At 37.2% G+C, this 25,331-nt stretch overlaps 1 protein-coding gene across 9 annotated transcripts in view; it reads left to right on the top strand.

The window, feature by feature from the left end:
* LOC105474633 (cholinergic receptor muscarinic 3) overlaps nucleotides 1–25,331 on the top strand; it is a 527,334-nt gene that overhangs the window by 159,537 nt on the left and 342,466 nt on the right. For 4 of the 9 annotated variants that reach the window (XM_071073800.1, XM_071073804.1, XM_011729445.2 and 1 more), the window contains exon 2: nucleotides 2,006–2,113. The exons of 2 other annotated variants lie outside the window; for them this stretch is intronic. The gene's annotated coding sequence lies outside the window, so the exon portion shown is untranslated. Of the gene's footprint in view, nucleotides 1–121; nucleotides 717–2,005; nucleotides 2,118–23,206; nucleotides 23,325–25,331 lie in introns of those variants that run through there. 3 more of the 9 variants (XM_011729446.3, XM_011729447.2, XM_071073799.1) reach the window with 3 other exon arrangements.

The following is a 25,331-nucleotide window of genomic DNA, read 5'->3' as shown; positions in this document are numbered from 1 at the left end:
ACTACAGGTGCCCGCCACCACGCCCGGCTAATTTTTTTGTATTTTTTGGTAGAGACGGGATTTCACCGTGTTAGCCAGGATGGTCTCGATCTCCTGACCTCGTGATCCGCCCGCCTCGGCCTCCCAAAGTGCCGGGATTACAGGCGTGAGCTACCGCGCCCGGCCCAGCAACTGATTTTTATAAGGGGTCAGATAGTACATATTTTAGGCTTTGTGGGTCATACTGTTTCTGTTACAACTACTCAACTCTGCCATGGTAACGTGAAAGCAGCCAGAGACAATATGTAAATGAATGGCTGTGGCTGTGTTCCAATAAAACTTTATTTATAGACTCTGATATTTGAATTTCAAATAATTCGCACAATTCTTTTAGTTTGTTCCAAACATTTAAAAATGTCAAAACCATTCTTAGCTCACAGGCTACACAAAAACTGGCAGCAGGGTTGCAGTTTGCCCACTCTTGCTCTGGGGAGATTGCTGTGGTGCTGCTTTTTCTGCAGAGTAAATTGGGATCTGACCACTAGAGTCTCCAAGCTGGCTGTTTTTCTGTAGCATCTCCAATCCAGAGCAGCTTTTCCTAGCTCCTAGTAATCATGCAGTTTCTGCCTATAGACTTCGACTTCAGTTTTCTCCTATATTCGTGCTGTCCTTCCCTCTGTGATCGAGGAAGGTGCGTAGGTGTAAGTCCTGTTAGGAAGCCGATACCTAATCTACAGGTAAAACATGGATTTTTTTTCTTTCTGGAAAATGTCTTTATTATTTAACCTTTTTCTATTTTTGAGAAATAGAATTCGATCTCTAAATGAATTAAATTAAACTGCTAACTAGTGTGTGATTTTTGGAATGAATATATTTGAACTTCATTCAAATGATATTTCAGATTATTCTTTTTCTTCTTGAGATTGTATTGCAAACAGAAAGATAACTTTGGCAAGTAAATTAAAGGATTGACAAAACAAAAGTGTGAATTAAGGCAAAAAATAGATGCCAATGCCTACTTTTGTTGTTGCTGTTCATTCATTCATTTACTCAGCACATATTTGTATGTGCCAGGCACTATATTTCAAAGTGAGATCTCACTTTATATCTATCTTGACATACAAAGATGAGTAGAATACTATGCTTGCATTTTAGAGAACTACATGAGAGACAGAGAACCAGTGAGATGTATCTTTATATATCAACTCAATAGCTGTTGGTCACATTGTAGGACGCATAGGGCACAACCAATCATTGAAAGAAGGGTTGCTCTGCATGGTCCACGTGATATGGTAAAGCAGCATGTTCTATAGAGGGCAGAGTCCTGGGCCAGTTGCCTTACTCCCCTGAGTCTTTAAATCTGTAAAACGAGACGACTACATTGCAGATTTGTGGTGAAGACTAAATGGAAGTTCATATGCATGCATAGGGTAATGCTCAACACATAGGCCTTAAAAAATTCACATCACGGGATAAGTTTGGTTTTCTTATTGATAAGCATATGGCTTTCTAGAAATGTTACATTGAGTTACTAGTAAATTTACTTCTGAATCAGAGATATTTACTGACTATGTGGTATGTTCGCATGGCTATACTTCACATTGTGTACAAAACGGAGGTATTACCTGTTCTCACTTATAAGTAGGAGCCAGCCTATGGGTATACAAAGGCATCCGAGTGATAATAACGGACATTAGAGATTCAGAGGGTGGGAGGAGGGTAAGGGATAAAAACTACCTATTGGGTACAATGTACACTACTTAGGTGATGGATGCACTAAAATCCTAGACTTCACCACTGTGCAATTCACCTGTGTAACCGAAAACCATTTGTATTCTTAAAGCTAATGAAATAAAAACAACAACAACGGAGGTATGTAGGATAAGGTCTTTCTGTTGGGTTGCTTATCAAACATCTTTTTATTTTTATTATTATTATTATACTACAGGTTAGAAAGATAATCTTATGCAAACCATATGAGATCATACTTATTGACCGATTTTGTCATCTTTTTGTGTCTGTTTAGATATGAACAGTAATGGCACATATTTTGGTTGTGAGTCACTCAGTGGACTGTGGATTGAATGAACTGTATCCATCCCCATCATGATGTACAACACCAGTCTCTTCACTAGTAGGTATTTTTAAACTAATATCATGTACACAGTTATATGTTGAGATTTTCAACAGAGTACCTATTTTTATAATGAAAAATGTGCAAAACACATGTATTTGTGTTGCTGGTATGAAATATGGCTAGATCTAGTCTATTTCTGTATCAACCAATTGTAAAATGAAGGAGCATGCTGAGCTGTATCTATTAGGTGTAAGTATACAAATATGATAATTATGTATACCTGTATAGGCAGAATTTAGAACTGTAGAATCTTCCCTCTTTTTTAATTGAATTAAAAAACATCACTGGACAGTTTCAATATCTTCTGGTTAATATTATATAGATCTGGTGCCAATGTAAGCTTAAACTTTTTACCTAGTTTATACTTTGAAGCAGTTTAATTTTATTATACAGGGTATTTGATGTGCTTCCACTTACCGATGCACCATACTAACAGTTGGTGTATGATATTTATGCTGTTATGGAAAGAAAGTTAAACTCAGTCAGAAGATGTTAATTTTATTTCGTCTCCAGCATTTCTCCTCATACTAGTCCCCTAATCTCTCGGCCTCAGTTTCATTTGAAAAATGATAGGAATCGCTTCTGCTTTACCTACTTCATAAGATTTCCTTTGAAGGTCCAAAGAGGTAACGGATGTGAAATTATTAGCTAACGCTCAAACTCTGTAAAAATAAATGGTGTTATCTGTGGTCAACTAACATCACAAGTAGGAAGCTGGAAAAAATTGTGACCATAATTGTCTCTTCAAATTGATTAACGCAGTCTACTATTTTATATGTTACTTACCTAAGAGATAAATGATAAAATCCTAATTAATTCTAATTTATGACCCAAATTCATTTTGTATATTTGAGAAAATTATGTTTAAATGATATATGAGGAAACATGTTTCTCACACACCCATGCACACAGCAATCCCCACCAACCATAAGGAATTTCTGCTGCTGCTTCCCTCCAGCGTGTTTACTCTTATTCGATTTTATCTATTAGGTCTTTACACATGAAGGAGAAAGATATATTAGATATTTCTTACGTGTACTTTAGTTTCAAGATACTAAGGAAACAATGGAGGAATTTGGTGAGATTGTAAATATTATTTAAATATAATATTTAAAACATTTGTTAACTGAAATCTTTTTAACATCTTCTATGGCCATTCTCTTTAGCTAGGAGAATACAGCTAGCCTGTTTAAAATGAACAACTGAAAATGTAATCTTAACAAATATATTCAGTAATATTGAGAAAGACTTTTCCACTAAATTTAAACAAGTTATATAACAAGGCTTATGCAATGAAACTGGTTTGCAAATTCTAATTCCTGAAATTAGATATGATTTTCACTAGAAGGGCAGTGGTCTGTTACATGAATAAAATTTTTGCATATAAATGAAACAAAAATCCTAACAGGTGACATATTCACTAGCTAATATTGTAGCGTAGTGCTGAAGTATGCAGGATCTATAGTCAGACTGCCTGAGGTTGCAACCCAGTTCCACCATTTTGTAGCTTTGCAAAGTTGGACAAGTCATTTAATTTCTCTGCGCTTTAGTTTGCACATTTATAGAATGAGACTGATAAAAAGAGATCTATCTGATTGCATAGGCTTGTTGTATGGATTACATGAGTTAATATGGGCAAGTGTTTGGGAGCAGTGTGAGACTTACTAAGTTATCAGTCAGTTCCCTGGGGAGTGTGGGATTATCCTGATGAGCACAGATTTTAGAATCAGAAAGCCCTGGGTCAAAAGTCATTTATTAATTGTGAAGTTTTCAAAAGCCTCAATTTCTGAGAAATAAAATGGTAATGATTATGATATACTCCATACTGCCTTTGTTCAGATGGCTTAACACAGTATCCACACAAGGAATGGTAGCTATCACCTTTGTCAGACATTGTAAAGATATCATCACAAATCATTATATAGTATGATTTTAAAATAATGTAAATCAGAGAACTTCTGAATTTGAAAATGTCCTTGCCATGTGTTATATTTAAAGAACTTTTGTAAATGTGCTCAATTATAGGATTTATTTTGTTAGATTCAGAATTTCTAAAAAGATTAACAAATATTTAAATCAAACAACAAAATGCAAACATAGCTTGAATATGGAATACTGAAATGACCAAAAAAAAATGGCTTTATTAGGCCAATCAAGGAATATCAAATGAATGTTCAATTTATTTTGAATTTTGGACTGTCACCATGTTTAAAATGACTTTTTTTTTTTTTGCAGGAGAGAAAGAGGGCAAAAAAGAAAGGAGGTATAAATGTAGAAAATGTTTCACAAAGCAATGGGGAGTAAGGGCTTGAACTTTCACTTTCATAATCATGAGTTCTATATCAGATGTACACTTGTTTTTATTATGAATCAACTTAAGATATTGTCCTTTGAGCTTACATTGGACAAAATTCAGTGGTTTTAGTGGGTGACATTTTCCAAATGAGTCATAGTTTGTTCCCAAGGTGGAAAGTACTGATAACTTGAGGCAATATTTAGAGTCAAGAGCATGAGCCCATGTTTTGTGTCCATCTCTCTAGTTGAGCCAGTTGCTGGGCTGACGTGTATCACTCAGACCAGAAAGCCAAGTGTTGTTCCCTCACGTCCTCCTTATAAACCATCTAAAACAATGACAGCGTTTGGTTTGTCCAACTCTGTCCATCTCTGTACCCAGAAAATCTTTCACATGTAAATTTCATCTGACTTACCTGACTTGCTTATAATTCAGATTAAAATGTTATCTGGGATTGCTTTGCACACACCCATTTATTCTTCTTATTTATTTTTGCAGTAACTTCTTCAGCCTTTATAGAGTTTTCCTCTGATGAGGACAGTAGTGGTTATGGAGGAAGCTTTGGGGCATAAAGGCTTTGGGGGTGCATTTCTTGGTAAGAACCTACATACTATGGACATGGGTACAGGCCTGGTTGCTGTGTTGCTGTCCCTCCATGAGGGCCTGGGTGAGAGATGCTCATGGCGCTGATGTGATGCTGGCCTGCTCTCCCAGGGCCTGAAGCATGCCATACTTCTAGCCCTTCAGTGTGGCCAACATGCACATTAAGAAGTCTCATATTAAGATTTAGAATGTAATAAAATGAAAAAAGCAAGGTTATGCAGTTGGAATGCTGGCACTGCTGTATTATTAGTCCATTTTCTGTTAGTCCATTTGCTGCTGATAAAGACATACCTGAGACTGGGCAATTTGCAAAATAAAGAGGTTTAATGAACTTACAGTTCTATGTGGCTGGGGAGGCCTCACAATCATGGTGGAAAGCAAGGAGGAGCAAGTCACATCTTACATGGATGGCAGCAGGCACAGAGAGAGCTTGTGCAGGGGAACTCCCCCTTATAGATCCTTTAGATCTCTTGAGACTTATTCACTACCATGAGAACAGCATGGGAAAGACCTGCCCCAACGATTCAGTTACTTCCCAACAGGTCCCTCACACAACATGTGGGAATTCAAGGTGAGATTTGGGTGGGGACACAGTCAAACCATATCACCTACTAAACAGACATATTTTTGTGGATTTCTACTTATCTTTGTGGTTTTATGGTCATTATATATATTTGTGATGTTTACCTTAACATCACAAGTTAAATTATGTATGTCTTTAGAAGTCTTCTTCTGGCTGGGTGCAGTCACCTGTAATCCCAGCACTTTGGGAGGCTGAGATGGGCAGATCGCTTAAGGTCAGAAGTTTGAGACCTGCCTGACCAACATGGTGAAAACCCATCTCTACTAAAAAAAAAAACAAACAATTCACCAGGTGTGGTGGCACACACCTGTAATTCCAGCTGCCCAGGAGGCTGAGGCATGAGAATCGCTGGAGCCTAGGGGGTGGAGGTTGCAGCGAGTTGAGATCGCACCACTGCACTCCAGCCTAGGCAACAGAGAGAGACTCCACCTCTAAAAAAAAAAAGGAATCCAGTATCTGTCTGATACTACTTAAATGCAGACTATGGAGTAGACATGGGATGTTCAGACCTGAAGTATAATTTGGAGATACGAAATAGATGAAACCTTTACTACAGTGGGATTCTGAGAATAGCCCCTAACTTTACACATGGCATAATCATGGTAAAGGGAAGCGTATAAGCCTAGGAATGGAGGTGTATTCCAGCAGGCTGTATTGTGGGTCAAGCAGAAGGTGAGTCCTTTAAGAAGAGAGCCTGCTCAATGGTGACTGGAAGTGGAATCAATGAGCTGTGAATTTCCCAGAGAGGTTTAGTGACTCTCTCGGATGTGTTGGCTACCAATGTCCTCTCCTTCCTTGCTGACCAAGCCCCACCTAGTAGCACCAAGCCTTACCTGCATGCCATGATCCCATGAGCCTCCTTGTGCTTAGACGTACAGTCCATTAAGCAAACTCATGTTCTTCCTTTCAGACTCAGTTTACAGGCACTGTCATCTGTGAAAACTTCCTTGATCTTCCCCTTAAAATTCACTGTTTCTTTTTCTGCTCTTCTGTACTGTGTGTATGCCTGTGTTATAAATCACGCTCGCTTCTTTTGCAATGATTTGTTGATATAAAAACTATCTCACTATGGTGTTAGCTAGTTGAGGGCAGTTCCTGTCTTGTTCATTCTTGTTTTTCCTGGGTCCAGAACTCAACCAATAGTTACCGATAAAATTAGTGATTCAAATGGTTGATGACACATTTTGTCCTTAGATTGCACAAGAAATAATTGCATTTGGCATGTTACAAAGATTTCCATGAAATGTCTTTCAATATGGATGTTATCTTAAAATGTTATTAATATAAATCTGTAAAAAGTATGACCAGAAAAAAATGAAAAGTGGCAAATTTTATCTTACCATGATGTTTACATCATTGTAAATATTTTTATCAAAAGATATTAGGAATTTTGAAAATGTATATCTGACTCTACTACCTACCTTCTTAATTTATCATTAAGCTTTATTGATTGATTGATTGATTGATTGTGTCCCTGGGTGGGCTGGAAAATTTGATTTTTAGAGCAGCATTTCAACAATGATGAGAAATATTCTGACCTCATGTTAACTGAAGGTGGAGTGACTGCCCTAATATGAGTTAGTGAGAAAAATATTTTTAAAATAGTTAAGGTTTTCTTTTATTATAATAACCGTCATATTTCTTTTGATTGCTTTTGTTCAACACTCCAGGCTTGAATACATCACTGTTTTTAAATTATACATATTAAAGCATATTTACATAAATATAAAGCACAGACATGCTATATAATTTATATATATAATTCATATGTCCAAGGAAGTCCCCGACCATTAATCATTTGGGAAAGGTAGAAAATGTATATGTGTTATCATTCTTTTTTTTTTTTTGAGAGGGAGTTTCAGTTTTGCTCTTGTTGCCCAGGCTGGAGTGCAATGGTGTGATCTTGGCTCACTGCAACCTCCGCTTCCCAGGTTCAAGCGATTCTCCTGCCTCAGCCTCCTGAGTAGCTGGGATTACAGCCATGCACCACCATGCCTGGCCAATTTTGTATTTTTAGTAGAGGTAGGGTTTCTCCATGTTGGTCAGGCTAGTCTCGAACTCCCGACCTCAGGTAATCCACCCGCCTCAGCCTCTCAAAGTGCTGGGATTACAGGTGTGAGCCACTGCACCTGACCTGTGTTATTATTCTTGTAGATTTAAGCTATTTGTTTAAAAATAGAGTGAAAAATAACTGAACCAAAAGAAAGTCCTCTGTCAATAAATGAGTAGGTATACATCACTCAGAGAAGGACTTAAAATTGTTTAATTCAACTGTTTCTTCTTGAATTGTACGATTTTAACTGAAATTCTATCATACAATTTTAACGTGAAAGATCATTAAGTCCACTAAAACAGTGTTTTAACACATGACACCCATCTTTGTTGCTTGCTGTAGACCAATCATATACAGTGAAGTCAACATGAGCTAATGAGATAGAGTAGCACAAATTATGTCAAGCCACTCGGATTTCACAGATGGCTGTAGATAGGTAACTGTAAAGCACTGGGCTAATAAAGATAATTTTTAAGAGAAGAAAATAGGTGATAGGTTACTCCAGTTGCCAGCACATAAACTATTGTAGATTAACATGCATCAAGCAAAAAGGGGTAATGTTTGAATGAACCATATATACCATATCAAGAGTATTCATCCAGTTGTGTAACCAGAAATATAATGGAATAATGTAGGTATTATCACATTATTAAAGCTTTGATATGCTCAAGTAGCTGGCAATACTGCAATAATAATTACTGTTGAATGAAAATGGCTATTTCTTTCTATGTATGTATTTAATATGTGATATATATTTATTATATTATGATATATATCATCTGTTTCTCCTGTGTGTAGATATGTGTCATATATTATATATGTGTAGATTATATGTGTCATATATGTATAGATGATATGTATCATATTTTATATGATATATATTATTTATATATTTTTATATATCATTTGAATATGTCATATATAAAAACATATATAAAAAGATACATAAATTTATATATCTATTTATACATATATATATATAAACGATAGGCTCACTGCAGCCTCAACCTTTTGGGCACAAGTAATCTTTTCACCCCAGTCTCCCAAGTAGCTGGGACTACAGGCTCATGCTCCACACCTGACCAATATTATTATTATTATTATTATTATTATTATTATTGTAGAGACAGGGTTTCACTTAATTGCCCAGGCTGGTCTCCATCTCTTGGGCTCAAGTGATCCTTCATTCCTGGCATCCCAAGGTTTTGGGATTGCAGTTGTGAGCCACCACACCCAGCCTGGAAGAAATATTTTTTATTGTTTCAAAAGCTAACACCTGACAAAATACCTGCTTGTTTCCTGATACCTTTATAAGTCTCTATTTTATGCATTTGAGGATGAACATTTCTTACTATTTTCTAACTTTCTTTTTAACGAAAAGACTTACAATTTTATGTTGAAATTGATCATAACAATAATGACTACCATACACTCAGCTGGTAACTTTCAGGGAGTTCCTAGCCACGTTGTCTCTTAATCTTCACAAGTCTTCAAGGACTCCATTATCATCTTCCGCGTACAAATGAGGAGGCATGTACTGTGCTGTGTACGCTACTGATTGGCATATGTATATAACCTAAATTTGTAAGACTGATTTCCAAAGACTTTGTAAGGAAGTCAGCCTCTCCACTATAGGACAGACACGTAAATACGGAGGCATATAATATTTTCATATGGGGAAATAGGGAACTAATTTTATTTTTGAAAATAAAATTAATTTAGAAAATACGCTTCAGGTTAACCCTTGCTAATTTAATATTCTGGAGAGTAAATAGCTTCTAAACTCATAATTAAGGATTTTCCCTACTATGCTTCCATGGGAACCAATGTGCATACAAATGAGAATCTATATCTATTTGGAGACACATTCTCAGTTAGGATACAAGCAGGAGGCTTTCAGGAGAATGCATTACCCATTTTTAAGATTGAAAATTTTATTCATAAAAATCAAATAATATCATTTAACCTGTTTTCTTATGTCTTGTTTCTTTCACTTGAATGATGGATGTAAATACCGTGAAATCAATGGACATGTCCTATAATTGATTGATTCCCTACAGTGGGGACTAGGATTCTTGGTCTCAACAAGTGTCTCTTCTATCCCATCCCACTCCCATCAAAATGCTTTCACATGAACTGTCTCTTTTTAGTTCAATTAGTTGAAAATAATTTTGCTGATTTATCTCATATTTTGCTTCTTTCTATGATAGAGATATAATTACCGGTGTTCCTTTAGATATCCCCTCAGCTGTGTTATTTATCCCAAAAAGGAAAATTTAAATGTAGGAGCAAACAAGCCTAGGAAACAGAACTACTTTTGAAGTAGTGGTTTTAACATCTGTTTTGTGAAGCAGAGTCTCGCTCTGTCACCCAGGCTATAGTGCAGTGGCACGGTCTTGGCTCACTACAACCTCAGCCTTTCAGGTTTGAGTGAACTCTCATTCCTCAGCCCCTTGAAGAGCTGAGATTACAGGCATGTGCCACTACACCTGGCTAATTTTTTTTTTTTTTTTTTTTTTTTTGAGACGGAGTCTCGCTCTGTCGCCCAGGCTGGAGTGCAGTGGCACTATCTCGGCCCACTGCAAGCTCCGCCTCCCAGGTTCACGCCATTCTCCTGCCTCAGCCTCCCGAGTAGCTGGGACTACAGGCGCCGCCACCACGCCCGGCTAATTTTTTCTATTTTTAGTAGAGACGGGGTTTCACCATGGTCTCGATCTCCTGACCTTGTGATCCGCCCGCCTCGGCCTCCCAAAGTGCTGGGATTACAGGCGTGAGCCACCGTGCCCGGCCAAACTATAATTTTTTTATTTGTAGTAGAGACAGATTTTACCATGTTGGCCAGTCCGGTCTCGAACTCCTGGCCTCAAGTGATCCTCCCACCTTTGCCTCCCAAAATACTGGGATAACATCGGTTTTTTTAATAAAGAAGATAATTATGATATTGTGAAGTCATTTGAAATTTGAAGGGATTAAATTATTTGAAAAGAAAGTCATGTTGTAAATGACTTTAAATATTTGAAGCCAGAGAATTCGGGTATTCTATTTATTCATTCAGCAAATATTTAGTGACCTCCTATAGTATAGCATACCCTGGGACTACAAACTATACACAAAATGCCTGTCCTTACGGAATTTACGTTTCTAGGTAGCTGTTAGACATGGGTAGGGACAGGATGTGTGGAAAGGAACAGAATGTGTGTGTGTGAGTGTGTGTGTGTGAATGTGTGTGTGTGTGGGCGCACGCACGTGTGCGCAGGAATGAAGAAAAAGTGATCGTTAAATATATGTATACACAAAAAGTAATAAATTTATTTTAAATGAAAGCAACTCCTTTTTATAGCAAAATTGCATTCAACTTTTCTAAAGCATAGTTTGAGTTTACAAAATTTGACGTTTTTACTCACAAAAATGTCATATTTTGATCATTACTAAAAACAAAATTTTTGATAAAATATCTGTTGTGCTTTTAAAATGGTTCATATATTTCTTTCTTTTTCTTTTCTTTTTTTTTTTTTTTTTTTTGAGATGGAGTCTCACTCTGTTGCCCAGGCTGGAGTGCAGTGGTGTAATATTGATTTACTGCAACCTCTGCCTCCCGGGTTCAAGCAATTCTCCTGCCTCAGTCTCCCAAGTAGCTGGAATTACAGGTGCACACCACCTCACCCAGCTAATTTTTGTATTTTTATTAGAGACGGGGTTTCACCATATTGGCCAAGCTGGTCTCGAACTCCTGACCTCATGATCCACCCACCGTGGCCTCCCAAAGTGCTGGTATTACAGGCATGAGCCACCGTGCCCAGCCCTGGTTCATGTATTTCTAATCATTTTTTAACTCTTTCTAAAATACTTGTAGATGTGAGTAGAATTTAAAGGAAAATTTCTCAAGACATTTTCATCAGATTGTACTGAAGAGTGGTTATGAGGGATGATGGGGGGCAGAAAATGTGAGCACTCTGAGACCTAAAGGGGAAAAAATTGTTACCCTTTCACCAAAGGAAGAAAAGCAACTCCCAGTTTTTTGGTTCTTCGATTAAAGTTTAAGTCTTCTCTGTGCTGAAACATGGAGTCACTTGGAAGTGTTGAGCTTTTATTATTTAATCGCAAGGAAGTTTGGTTGTGGAACTGGAGTAATTGATTCATAAACATTACTGTATTACAGATAATATGGAATGTGCACTTGAGAGCTTGTGACAAAGTGAGGTGGAAGGTGGGACTCTGCTTCAGAGGCAGGGCTCGGACACCAGAACAATGAGGACTTGCTAAAACAGGAATGGGGCAGAAGCCGCTTTCCATTAAGGCATGCCTACCAGTGTGCTGTGTCAGTTTACTGTTGCCACGGCAACAGTTACCGCCTCTTTCCACGGCAATAGTTACCGCCTCTTTCCACAGCCATGACTGGCAACCCAGAGGTTACTGTCCATTTCCTAGGAATTTGTGCACAAACTGCCCCTTAATCTGCATGCAATTAAAAGTAGGTATAAATATGATTGAAGAACAGACCTGAACTGCTACTCTATGTCTATGGGGTAGTCCTACTCTGCAGTCACAAAGCTGTAATGCTGCCTCGTCAATAAAGCTCTTTTCCTCTACCCTACCACCAGCTTGCCCTTGAATTCTTTCCTGGGTGAAGCCAAAAACCCTCATGTGCTAAGCCCCAATTTGGAACTCACCTGTCCTGCATCAAAAGGAACAATTCAAACATTGGAAAAACTGTCAGTCATGCACTGTGCTGAGACAGTTTTCCAACTAGAAAGTAAATCAATTGTTTTTAGTGATTTTTGGAGGCAATATAGTGATCTCTTTATTAAGCTCAGCCAGTAAATAGGTATCAAATTCTGTTTACTACATTGCAGTGATAGACAAAATAGTCAATTCCCGCTGGAGGAAATGAGAAACATTAACTATGCATGTACCTTTAAAAATATTTCCTTTTCTTTCCATGAAATGCAGATTCATGTTTGAAAACTTTTTACTGTTAGGTTCTCTGAATACATGATTTTGGTGGCTCTCCCAAATCAAGATTATTCAATTTTCATGCCCTTGATGTAAAAATCAATGCTTAATACACATATGAGGCACAAAAGATTTTTTGAGTCATTCCTGACAATTTATTTCTCATTTTAGTTTTTTTTTAATATAGATTCCAAAAATAATATAGTCAAATGATAATGTCTCATGGTTTTTTGACAATGGGACAATGCAGTGTTGAGGTAGAGAAACACACATAGTGTCTCAAGGTTAATTTGTCCCTTTTTCCCACTACTTCACATGGAAAGCAAAAATAAAAAGATGTTTGCCAAAGTGAAAATTGTTGACAAGAATTGTTGGGTTTCTACCCTAAGTACTAACAACCTACAAAATGTAGCACACTAAAAATAGAGTAATTAAAGCTCCAGTTCAATTCTGATTCTCCTAATACTAAGCCTGTTGAAATACATTAAACAGATGATTGTAATGACAGGGGCCTCCTCAAGTTAGGAATACATCCACAGCTTCCACATAGAGGAGGCACATAAAATAAGTTGCAAGACAGAAATGGTAAAAATGTATGACAAGAAGAAACCACTATTTATAAAGCGTTCCAATTGTGAGTTCATTTCAGCTTTATTATTATCTCTCCCTAGGAGAATCACACAAAGCAGCATACATAGAAGAAAGCAAATGTATGTTAGTTGAATGGGATAGAATTGAATTGAATGATGCTTCTACGTATTTATTTTGGGGGACATTAGTTACAAGCTTAGAATAAATAAAAGATTTATTTTTTATTTTTTTATTTTTTTTTATTTTAAGCAGTAACTGGATCTTGGACTTTCATCTCATTCTTCCATTCATGCATGGGGCTAAGAGACCCTCCCGGGCTCTGCTGAGAAGTGTAAAAGCTACTTAAGTAGGCCAGAGAGTTACCTTCTTTGGCTCTGATTCTGTTTGCATGTGAATTTGATCAAGGCAACGCGAATGCATTGCTCCTGACACCTCTACTTCTGTGCTCAGCTGGATGCTGAGTAAAACTAATCTTTACATCTGAGTTCTCTGTCCGTGTTGTTCAAACCTCCTTTAAAACTATCTTCTTTGCCTTGCCATGACTACTACGTGGCTCTGAGGTTTTCTACTTCAACTATGGCAATAAATATTTTAATGGTCTCTCTGATCATCGTTACTCCCTTCTGGTAATCATTCCCCTTGACATTGGGGACTACTCGAACACACCTCTGAGTATATTTTATTCTCTGTGTAAATGTCTCTCCCTTTGCCTCGAGATTAAAATACAGACACTTATTTTATTTTATTTATTTTAAAGTTTTAGAGTACATGTGCAGGATGTGCAGGTTTGTGTTACATAGGTAAATGTGTGCCATGGTGCTTCGCTGCACCTGTCAACCAATCACCTAGGTATTAAGCCTGGCATGCATTAGTACTTTTCTCTATTGTTCTCCCCCACCACTTCACCCTTCCCCAACAGGACCCAATGCCTGGTGTTCCCCTCCCTGTGTCCACGTGTTCTCATTGTTCAGCTCCCACTTATAAGTGAGAACACGTAGTGTTGGTTTTCTGCTCCTGAATTAGTTTGCTGAGGATAATGGCTTCCAGCTTCATCATGTCCATGTAAAGGACAGGATTTTGTTCCTTGTTAGGGCTGCATAGTATTCCATGGTGTATATGTACCACATTTTCTTTATCCAGTCTATAATTGATGAGTATTTGGGCTGATTCCATGTCTTTGCTGTTGTGAATAGTGCTACAAATAACATACATGTGCATGTATCTTTATAATAGAATGATTTATATTCCTTTGGGTTATATACCCAGTAATGGGATTGCTGAATCAAATGGTATTTCCAGTTCTTAATCTTTGAGGAATCACCAGATGTCTTCCACAATGGTTTAACTATTTACATTCCCACCAACAGTGTAAAAGCATTCCTATTTCTCTGCAACCTCACAAGCGTCTCTTGTTTCTTGACTTTTTAACAATTGTCATTCTGACTGGCATAGAATGGTATCTCATTGCGGTTTTGATTTGCATTTCTCTAATGATCAGTGATGTTGAGTTTTTTTCATATGTTTGTTGGCTGCATGTATGTCTTCTTTTGAGAAGTATCTGTTCATGTCCTTTGTCCACTTTTTAATGGGATTGTTTTTTGTAAGTTTGCTTACGTTCCTTGTAGATTCTGGATATTAGACTTTTGTCAGATGGATAGATTGCAAAAAGTCCACACACATTCTGAATGGGAATAAAAAGCCTTACAATGTCTGATTTCAAGAAATTCTCCAAACTCATATCCAGCGACACTCTTGTATACACCTAACGTACACCTTGTGTTTAAAATTCTCGCCTTTCAGCTTAACCTTGATAAAGAAAATGTGATATAAAACACATTTTCCCTAGTTGCTTCATTTCAGTCAAGAATATTTAATTGAATGCCAACAACTGACAGCTGGAACCTGGGCAGCATCCTCCACAGGCAAACGTTCTAAGCTCTTTTGTGTTACTGGACTGGCCCATGTTCTCTTTTCCTAGAATGCCTTTCCCTCTGTGCCTGGAAACTGTCTACTCATCCTTTAATATACAGGTCAAAAGTTTTTACCTTATGTAAGAATTATGAGTCACCTGAGTCAGCTTCTTGCTTTATTTACTAAATATTCAGCAAATAAAACTGAAATTATTCACTGTATGTTTATTCTCCTGCCCCTAACTGGTCTTCGAGCTCCTCTTGCATATGTATTGCTGATTTTCCTTTGTTACCCTAGAAAGAATCTTTCACAGGGAAGGGCACCTGGAGGATACTCCATAAATATGGACTGAGTGAATTCTTGTGCCCAGAAACATCTAGGGTATCTGCCAATCCTTTTCCACCAATATGCCCTTCCTTAACCACTGACATAAGCTTTTGCTAGACTTGTAATAAGTATAACGCAAATGTTTTGCACAACAGCCATCTCTTATCACTTTCCCTTTCACTTCCTTTCTGCAAGTCTATGAGTCTTACAAACAGTGAAAAGGTCATACTAGCAAAGCAGGCTGTACCTATTATTCACAGTTTATAGGAGCCATTGGTAACCAGTTGATGCTGTGAGCCTGAGTCAGAATCATATTTCTTGGGTTCATCAGTTAATTTGTCTAATCTGAGTATCTTTACAGTGTATTTCCTAAAAGCGTGTTCTGATATGCCCTTGAATACTTACTTAAATCCTTGTGTTTAAAATTGAATCTCGCATTTCAGCTTAACCTTGACCATATAAAACACGTTTTCCCTAATTGCTTCATTTCAGTCAAGAATATTTAATTGAATGCCAACAACTGACAGTTCAACCATCATATCAAACTTAAAACCCAAATTCGGTGGGGCTAATTTTTAAAATATCAAACGTGCCTCCTAAGATTTCAGGGAAAGGGAGGCCAAATTTCGAGAGAGAGCCTGATGATTGCTTTAACCTCAAAACTAAGACATTATTGTTAGTTGCAAGAAGCTGGCCAACATTTCTTGTACCTGAATTGATTAAATGGTTACATTTTATTCGATGATGATGAGAACCTACAACTTGTTAAGGATATATCATGCATTAATTGCATAACTCCACATCTACATAACATTATACCACTGGAGTTATGGAATTAATGCCCTGTCCAGGATCTTACCCTTCTTGTTATTATAAGACCCAATTCTTGCACAATTGATCATTTCCAAGGTGTTATCAAAATTAACCTTTCAGGTGAAACAATACATTATATGGCTATTGTCCATTTATTTTGGGATTGATGGCAGTGGATGTCACATTGCAATTTTTCAAATCAAATTCAGAGTGATAGATGGACTAACTAGATACCACTTATTCATAATAAAATATAAAAATGATGAAGTATGGCATTTTGTGTGCAAAATTCTCTGGGGCAAAAAGTGTATGTGTGTAAAACACAGGAAACATATTTAGAAATTTTTGTTTGATAAATATTTTTAAATATCACTAAGCAAATTCATTAGAAAATATATCAATACTTTCATATTCTCATTAACTTTACAATAATGTTAGGACATTAAGTGAAATATTGTTAAAGTATATTTGCTAAATCTTTCTTTAGTGTCTTCAGCTGTTTTATTGTAACTCATAGGCTGATGTTCTTTAATTATATTTGTTTTTATGGTCGTTAATTTTTCCATATTTTCTGATCTTGAAAATACAAAAAATGCAAAACCAGTACAAAACACCTATGATCTCACCATTGAAAACTCCAAAGTAATTCTTACAAATATTTGTATACTTTAGATTTTGGTAATTTATATATTTGCACAAATGTGGGATCACATTCCTCGTACCTCTTCATAGTATAACAATACATTCCCATTTATACATTTCTCTAAGTATTATTCAAAAATATACTTCCAAAGATATGTAGCATTGTATTATATGAATGTACCAAGAGTTAGTTTCTTTTTATTCATTCTGTATTGCAACTTTAAATATATATGTGTGTATATATATGTGTGTGTATATATATGTCTGTGTGTGTGTGTCTGTGTGTGTGTGTGTGTGTGTGTATATATATATATATCCTTGCTTGTAAATCTTTGACTGTGTCTGGGTCCATTCTCCCCATATGTCAGCTCCATCCTTGACCCCTGAAATTCAGATTCCACACAAGGATGACATCTTTACTTGAATGCCTAGCAAGTAGCTCTAAATTAACATGTCGAAAACAGAACTCTAGGTTTTCCCACACCTCCTCCAAACTTGTTTCTCCCCCATCTGTTTCATCTCCCTTTCCCAGGCTTCACTCCTTTCCCAGATCTAGGCAAAAGCATAGGTGTTATTTTCCTCTTTTCTTCATTCCCCACATTCAGTTCCTCAGTCAGTTTTATTGAATCCGTCTCAGAACACATGCCCCCTTCCTTGTGACTCTCCGGGCACCATCTGGTTCATCTCAACTTGCCTGGACCAGTGTAGGTAGTAACCTTTCACCTGTTTTCTGCAGGACCACTCTTGTGCTGTCCTTAATCGGTTATCTGCAGAGTCATGATGTAAGTGTTCGAGACAAGAAATCCGGTTAACATAACATGACATTAATGTAACATAACACTCCTTTGCTTAAAATCCTATGGAGCTTTCAAAATACCTTAATAAAATCTATACTCTCATTTGTGGCTTGCAAGGCCCCGTTTGGCCATTGCCCAGAACTTCCCCTTCATCTCCTCTCACCTTCCTCTTTCACTACATATGTAACCTACCAGACTGGCTTCTCCTGGTCCTCGTGGGCTGAGATGCTATTCTCTCAGATTGTGGCTGCCTCTTGGTTTTTATTCAAGATTCACTGGAAGTTCCATCTCCTCTTAGCAGCTTCCTGCCTATTGAGTGTGAAATGAGCACCCTCATCATTCTTAAACAGAGATTTACACTTTCTTCTCTTCATAATGAATATTATATATTAAGAATAGATAATAGTAATAGTATCTATTAGTAGATACTATAAATATCTATAACAGATAATGAAAAGATTATTAATATTAATACCATCTATTAATAGATAATATTACTGATAATTCATATTATCATATATTGCCTCATTACCATGTAAACGCTATGAAAAGTAGAGAAAATGCCTGGACTCTTGTTCAGTTTCTTCTCAGAACCTAGAAATGTCCTTATCATATAGTAGACACTAAATGTTTACTAAATGAACCAATATATCCTTGAAGATTTACGAGTGTAAATGGTGTAAACAGAATTTCTTAGTCAAAAAAAAGTTTTAGTTTTTTGCCTTATAATTTACAATCTCCATCCTTCCAAGATACCAATTTTCTTTCCCGTCCTCCGTTGTACGGGAGGGCCAAGGTTGCTGCACCTGCTGCCCAACCTTGCATACATAAATTTTGTTTTGCCGGTTCAGGATACAATGTTTGACCATTGTTTTAATTGTCGTGTTGGCATCTACTAATGAGGCTAAAACATTTTGAAATTTAGGACATCTTTCTCGACGGCAGCCACAGTCATTTCTGATCAGTCCGTGCAGGCCATGTGTACCTGATGACTTCTGAAAGCAAAGGGGAAGGGAAAGGGAGGCATGTGTTAGAGACCATACCCAGTTATCTGTGTTTACACGTAAGTATTTGCACATTTTCAAGTCTTGTGATCCCTCATAACAACTTTACAAAATGGATAAGAGACATTATCCCCATTTTTTCAAACGAAGAGCTGGCTTCTGAAAGGTTATGCATCATGGAGCTAATGTTATAGAACTGAAATCTACACTCATGTCTGGAGGATGCCAAAGCCCAAACTGTTAATACTTCACCATAAAAATAAAGGGATTGTCTCTATCATTTCTATCATTCAAACTTCCTGAGACTTAGTGATAAAGTTTTCATGTATTTGCTGGATAGTGGTGTTCTATTTAGAAGATGATGATGATGATGATGATGATGATGATGATCATTATTTAAAGTGTTAGGCCAGGCGTGGTGGCTCATGCCTGTAATCCCCGCACTTTGGGAGACCGAGGCAGGTGGATCATGAGGTCAGGCGTTTGAGACCAGCCTTGTCAACATAGTAAAACCCTGTCTCTACTAAAAATACAAAAATTAGCTGGGCATACTGGCAGATGCCTATAATCCCAGCTACTTGGGAGGCTGAGGCAGGAAAATCGCCTGAAACTGGAAGGTGGAGGTTGCAGTGAGCCGAGATTGCGCCATTGCACTCCAGCCTGGGGGAAGGAGCGAAACTCTGTCTCAAAAAAAAAAGTGTTATTCATTTTAAAAAGGACTTATGTTTTTACCATGTAAAGAAAAATGTCACAGGTAGTAAAATGGAATAAACTGAAATTCATCACATATGTAGGCAAAGAAACAGTACACTGCTGTTGGAAGTTTCAACAAACCTTTTATTTATGCCATTAATATAATCATTATTATAATTCACACAGATGGGATTTATATTGTCCTCTAGAAATGTTTACAGCTTCAGAGGTTTCACTGACTTCTCAAGAAGAACAATGTTTTCTTTATTCTGAAGTTGATGTAGGGCAACAAGGAAAGAGACCACCAAGAGATACATCCAGGTGTACATTTTTTTCCCTTAGTTTATATAATGAAAATTTATTTGTTTCTAAGAATAAGGAGATCATCACTGAAATGGTTTACCCCAAGTCAGGAAGACAAGGTCAGCTCAGAGTGGGCATAAAATTGCTTAAAGCATCTCAAGTCTTTGCTATTGTGAATAGTGCTGCAATAAACATACGTGTGCATGTGTCTTTATAGCAGCATAATTTATAATCCTTTGGGTATATACCCAGTAATGGGATGGCTGGGTCATATGGAGTTCTAGATCCTTGAGGAATCGCCATACTGTTTTCCATAATGGTTGAACTAGTTTACAATCCCACCAACAGTGTAAAAGCGTTCCTATTTCTCCACATCCTCTCCAGCACCTGTTGTTTCCTGACTTTTTAATGATCGCCATTCTAACTGGCGTGAGATGGTATCTCATTGTGGTTTTGATTTGCATTTCTCTGATGGCCAGTGATGATGAGCATTTTTTCATGTGTTTGTTGGCTGTATGAATGTCTTCTTTTGAGAAATGTCTATCAGTGACAGATTGGATTAAGAAAATGTGGCACATATACACCATGGAATACTATGCAGCCATAAAAAAGGATGAGTTTGTGTCCTTTGTAGGGACATGGATGCAGCTGGAAACCATCATTCTTAGCAAACTATCACAAGAACAGAAAACCAAACACCGCATGTTCTCACCCATAGGTGGGAACTGAACAATGAGATCACTTGGACTCAGGAAGGGGAACATCACACACCGGGGCCTATCATGGGGGGGGGGGGGAGGGATTGCATTGGGAGTTATACCTGATGTAAATGACGAGTTGATGGGTGCAGCACACCAACATGGCACAAGTATACATATGTAACAAACCTGCACGTTATGCACATGTACCCTACAACTTAAAGTATAATAATAATAAATAAATTAAAAAAAAAAATCTCAGATAGCTAACTTAATAATGATTTATCAGAATGTCCCTAAAATGACCCATGTTTGGGAACACAAAAAAATGTAAGAATGGCTAAAGCCAAAAAAAAAAAAAAAAAAAAAAAAAAGTCGAAGAAGCTTGAGTTACGTTTCTACCAGTTCTCCAAATATATGATATTTTCATTGTTGCTATTTTTAAATCTAAAAGATATTTCAATATTCATGAAGAATTCCAAATGGGTTCACAGAATCTAGATTTTTTTCTTTGTACTGCAGCAGCGATTTGTTTGAAGAGAAGGAGACAAAATTTCAATGGAAAAGTTGTGCTTTGTGAATTTAATTAAAGAGATGTGGGTGTAAGGAACCAAGGGGTCTCTTTATTCATGGTTACTCTGCAGAGGTAAGTACTCATCTGACAGGAGGCTATTTATAGGAAGCTAATTTAGAATAGAAACAAATCGTTGTGAAAAATGAGGAAATCCTGCTGGGAAAATAAAAGTGTGGCAGGATCACACGAAATAGGAGTTTTGGAGTAATTTACTATTCTAGGAAATCCAGCAGCTGGTTTATCCAAAGAGTTCCTCTTTTTCATGAACACTGGAATAAGGACAGGAAATGGTTCAAAAGCATGCTTACTTTCCTGTAACAGATTTCTGTAAAAATTTAATAACAAAAAATAATTTTTAGAAGCTCAAGTTTTTTGATATTTCTGAGATTCTTTAATGAGACAACGCATATATTTCTAACTTCAATTACTTAAAAGTTTTGGTAGAATGAAGAATTTTGAATAAAGATAAGAGGAAACAAATTTCCATTTATGTCATTTAGAAAACATGTACTGTATTGAATTCAAAACTTAGTTTTACAGAGTAATGAAGATTTTTAGCTAAGCATTGAGAAAATAATAAACCTAATGTAAAGTAGAACATATATTACATTTTGTAAAACTGCATTTAATTTTTCCAAATAAGGAAATAGAAGAACTGATGCAAATAAGAGATAGGATATCCAAAAGATAAGAGAACTGGAATGGAAAAAGTAAGCATACTTAAATCACTCAATTTAAAATTATATCTAGAGGGAGCCTGGAAGAATATTTCAATGGAGCTAATTACCTATGTGAGGATTATCTTTTGTATTTTAATTATCCCAACATATTTAAATGTAATCTCTTTGTTAAGTATCACAAAGAAAAAACATTTATATTTTCCTTAGTGGTACAGAGAAATTAATTATTCCATTCAAAATATTACCTAAGGGTTTAAAACTATTTTCCTGTCTCATGTTTATCTTAACCACTGCAACTAACTATAGTTCTTAGGTAACAAATTGTATTTTTCATTGGAATTTTTGCCTTTCTCTTGCTCCAGAGTCATTAAGGAGACACAGCTAGGAAAAAGTATGTGAAAACACTTTTAAAGGGTATACCACTATTCAAATAAGATTCTCCTTGATCCTAAATTACATTTGAAGTTTGGAGGGAAAAAATAATAAAATGACATGTATTTATTTCCTATTGCTACTGCACAAAAAACCACAAACTTGGTGGCTTAGAATGGCAGAAATTTATTCTAACAGATCTGGAGGGCAGAGGCCAAAATCAAACTTTTAACAGGGCTGTGCTCCCTCGGGGACCCCAGGGGAGAATCCTTTCCTTGCCTCTTCTCGCTTCTGGTGGTTGCGGTGTTCCTTGGCTCCTGACTGTATCCCTCCAGTCTCTGCCTCCATATTCGATATTGCCTTCTCCTCTATGGGGCGGGGTCAGATCTCCCTCTTATGAGAATAGATGTGATGACCATCAGGGACCACTTGGATAATTCGAGATCATCTCCCCACCTCAAGATCCTTAGTTAATTACATCTGCAAAGGCCCTTTTTCCAAATAAGGTTAACACTTATAGATTCTAGGGATTAGGATCCTGGATGGGCCCTCATAATTAGGATGATTATTCATCCTACTACGTGCTGCAACATACACTGTCTGATTCTCAAGTAGCTTTAAATCTACTGCAGTATGAGGACTATATTGGAATGTAGGTGCTAACTAGAGTTAAATATAATAAAACTTACTGTGACTGTAATAGTGCAGGAAGGAAAGTATTTTGGGTGAAAATAATGGCTTTTTACCCCAGATGTTCATCTGGTCTCAATTATTGAAGTCATACTATGAAACTCTGTTGTTCTCTGCTAATTAAATGTAGGAATTAATTTTTAAATGTTTTGTCAAAAATAGATTTCTTGTATTAGGAATTTGTTTTGTAAGACTTCTTGACACATTTTACTTAAATTGTCCTTGTGATGTATATGGGAAGCAGTTTAGAAGAGTTGCGTTTAGTCTTTCTAAAAGTTTCACAATTAGATGAGTAATTCTCTTTGTTTTGTTTCTGGTTGTAATTTTCTTCACCTTCAGGCAATTTGTTAATGTGGTAAAGTAATTAAGAAAATAAAATAACAGCTCTGATCTGGTCTTGTTTTATATCACTTCCAATAAAGCAAATGATATATGTTAAAACACCACATGTGCAAGACAATTTTCATTCAAAGCATTTTTTTTTTTTTTTTTTTTTTTTTTGAGACAGGTCTCCCCCTCAGTTGCCCAATCTGGAGTGCAGTGGTGTGATCATGGCTCACTGCAGCCTTGAGCTCCTGGGCTCCAAGTGATCCTCCTACCTCAGCCTCCAGAGTCGCTGGGACTACTGGTATGTGCCACGATGCCTGGCATTTTTTTTTTTTTTTAAGTATAGACAGGGCTTGCTATACTGCCCAGGCTGGTCTCAAACTCCTAGGCTTAAGCAATTCTCCCGCCTTGTCTCCTAGCGTGCTGGGATTATAGGCGTGAGCCATCATGCCCAGCCTCCAAGCATCCTTAATTTTGATTCAGCAGCATGTCTGCAAGAGCAGACCAAGCTATAGATATTAATGTGAATCCGGAGATTATGTCATTGTATCTGTTATTATGTTAACCAGCTTAAGTGAATTACCAATGTCCAGCAAGACATTACTCACTTTGGAATGCATTCCACTGGCAATTTATCATGGTAATAGGAGGTAGAAAAGTCATATTAGTTCCTTAAGTGGCAGCAATTGTACCTGCTAATGGAAAGGGAAAATGTTGTTATTAAAACACATTATAGCTTTTGTATCAGAGTTATTCAGCTTTCCTTAGATGTCTAGGTTTAGTTCTTTTTGATTCAAGCTCTTCTGTGTTTGTTTATTTCCTTTCAAGAATCATTGAGACCCAGGTTAATTATTTAGTTTTTATCTTATATTGCTGTCAAATACTTTGGGTCATTAACTCTCTAAGAAATGTGAAGAATTCTATACATATAAGTTTGGAGGGAATTTTGAGGCATATTCTTTGACTCAACTTTCATGGGGAAATGTTTCTAGTTCAGGATTGAGGTTTAGGCCCAGAGCTGATGCTGACCAAGTGTGGCTTTCTCCTGGTTACAAATACAATTCCTCTCACTGATCACAAATACATATTAATATGATGTATCTGGGCGCCAGTGTATTCAAAATGATAAATTCATAAATTCTTTGCAGAAATTTACCAAATTAGTTTAGAGTTAAATTACTTGGATCTGGATCTTTATTTCATAATGACCAGAGTGCTTATTCTAAGAAAACCATCACTGTGTTTGAAGGACTGAATGGAGCAATCATAGATTTTATAAGTATCTCAAGAACTTAAATTAATACAATTTTATGATTGCTCTTTCCAAACCATAAACAAAATTGCAATTATCCTATGGCAAATGTTTAAGAATTACTGTGATGGGCTGTTTAACCTATCTGTTAACCTATCTAGAACCTCATTAAAACTCGTAAGCCGGTGCAGTGGCATGCACCTGAGGTCCCAGCTATGGAGGCTGAGGCAGGAGGATCACTTGAGCCCAGGGGTTCAAGTCCAGTCTGGGCAACAGAGTAAGACCTCCTCTGAAAAAAAAAAAAGCACGAATTCAAACACTGGTAAGCTCTCCTTGGGCACCTGATTTCTAACTTCAGAAAACAACTTGATGAAATCCTGTGTGATGCAGTTAAAATTTTCTTTCTCAATATGCTGGATACATTATTTCTCAGAATGATAGATGCATTTGTTTCTCAATACAACAATATGGGAGACATGCAGGTTAAAAAATACATTTATTTTGACTGTAACCTACTGGTTTTAGGTAACAACTTATAGAATTTATCTTGAAGCAATAATTAAAACAGTGCCTCAGGTACTCCTCATTCTCTGGGGAAAGGATTGGTCTGAAACCATCTTCTACCCCCACGGGTCAAAATTATATCTGTGTGTGAAGGTGAGTGTGTGGCTTCCATTGTATCCTGAAGCATGGAGAGCAGATTATTGGGCAAGGGGGCCTTCTGGCTGTTTCCTTTGGGCTCCTGGATGCTGCCTTTCCCCACTTCCCTGCACTTGCCTGGTTTGTGTTTAAGACTGGGAGCTGGCTTTGTGGTAACATAGAGACTGCTCTGTCTGGGCATGGTTGGAGCCTGGCTGGTCGCTTTCCCTGGCTGCCTCCACCTCTCTTTGGTTCCTGCTGGTGGATTCTTTCTAGGCCCCAGTGAGGTCTACACTTTGTCCCATTTGGCTCCTACTGGAGTCTTCTCTGAAGGCCTCCTCTGGCTAGTCTCTTGGCAGCCTGTCAGCCACTTCAGAGCCTGTTTCCACCTCACAGCAACTGAGGGAGGCCCAGGAA

The sequence above is a fragment of the Macaca nemestrina genome, chromosome 1 (genome assembly GCF_043159975.1).
Source record: "Macaca nemestrina isolate mMacNem1 chromosome 1, mMacNem.hap1, whole genome shotgun sequence".
NCBI lineage: Eukaryota > Metazoa > Chordata > Mammalia > Primates > Cercopithecidae > Macaca > Macaca nemestrina.
This window is presented reverse-complemented; position numbering and strand designations above follow the sequence as displayed.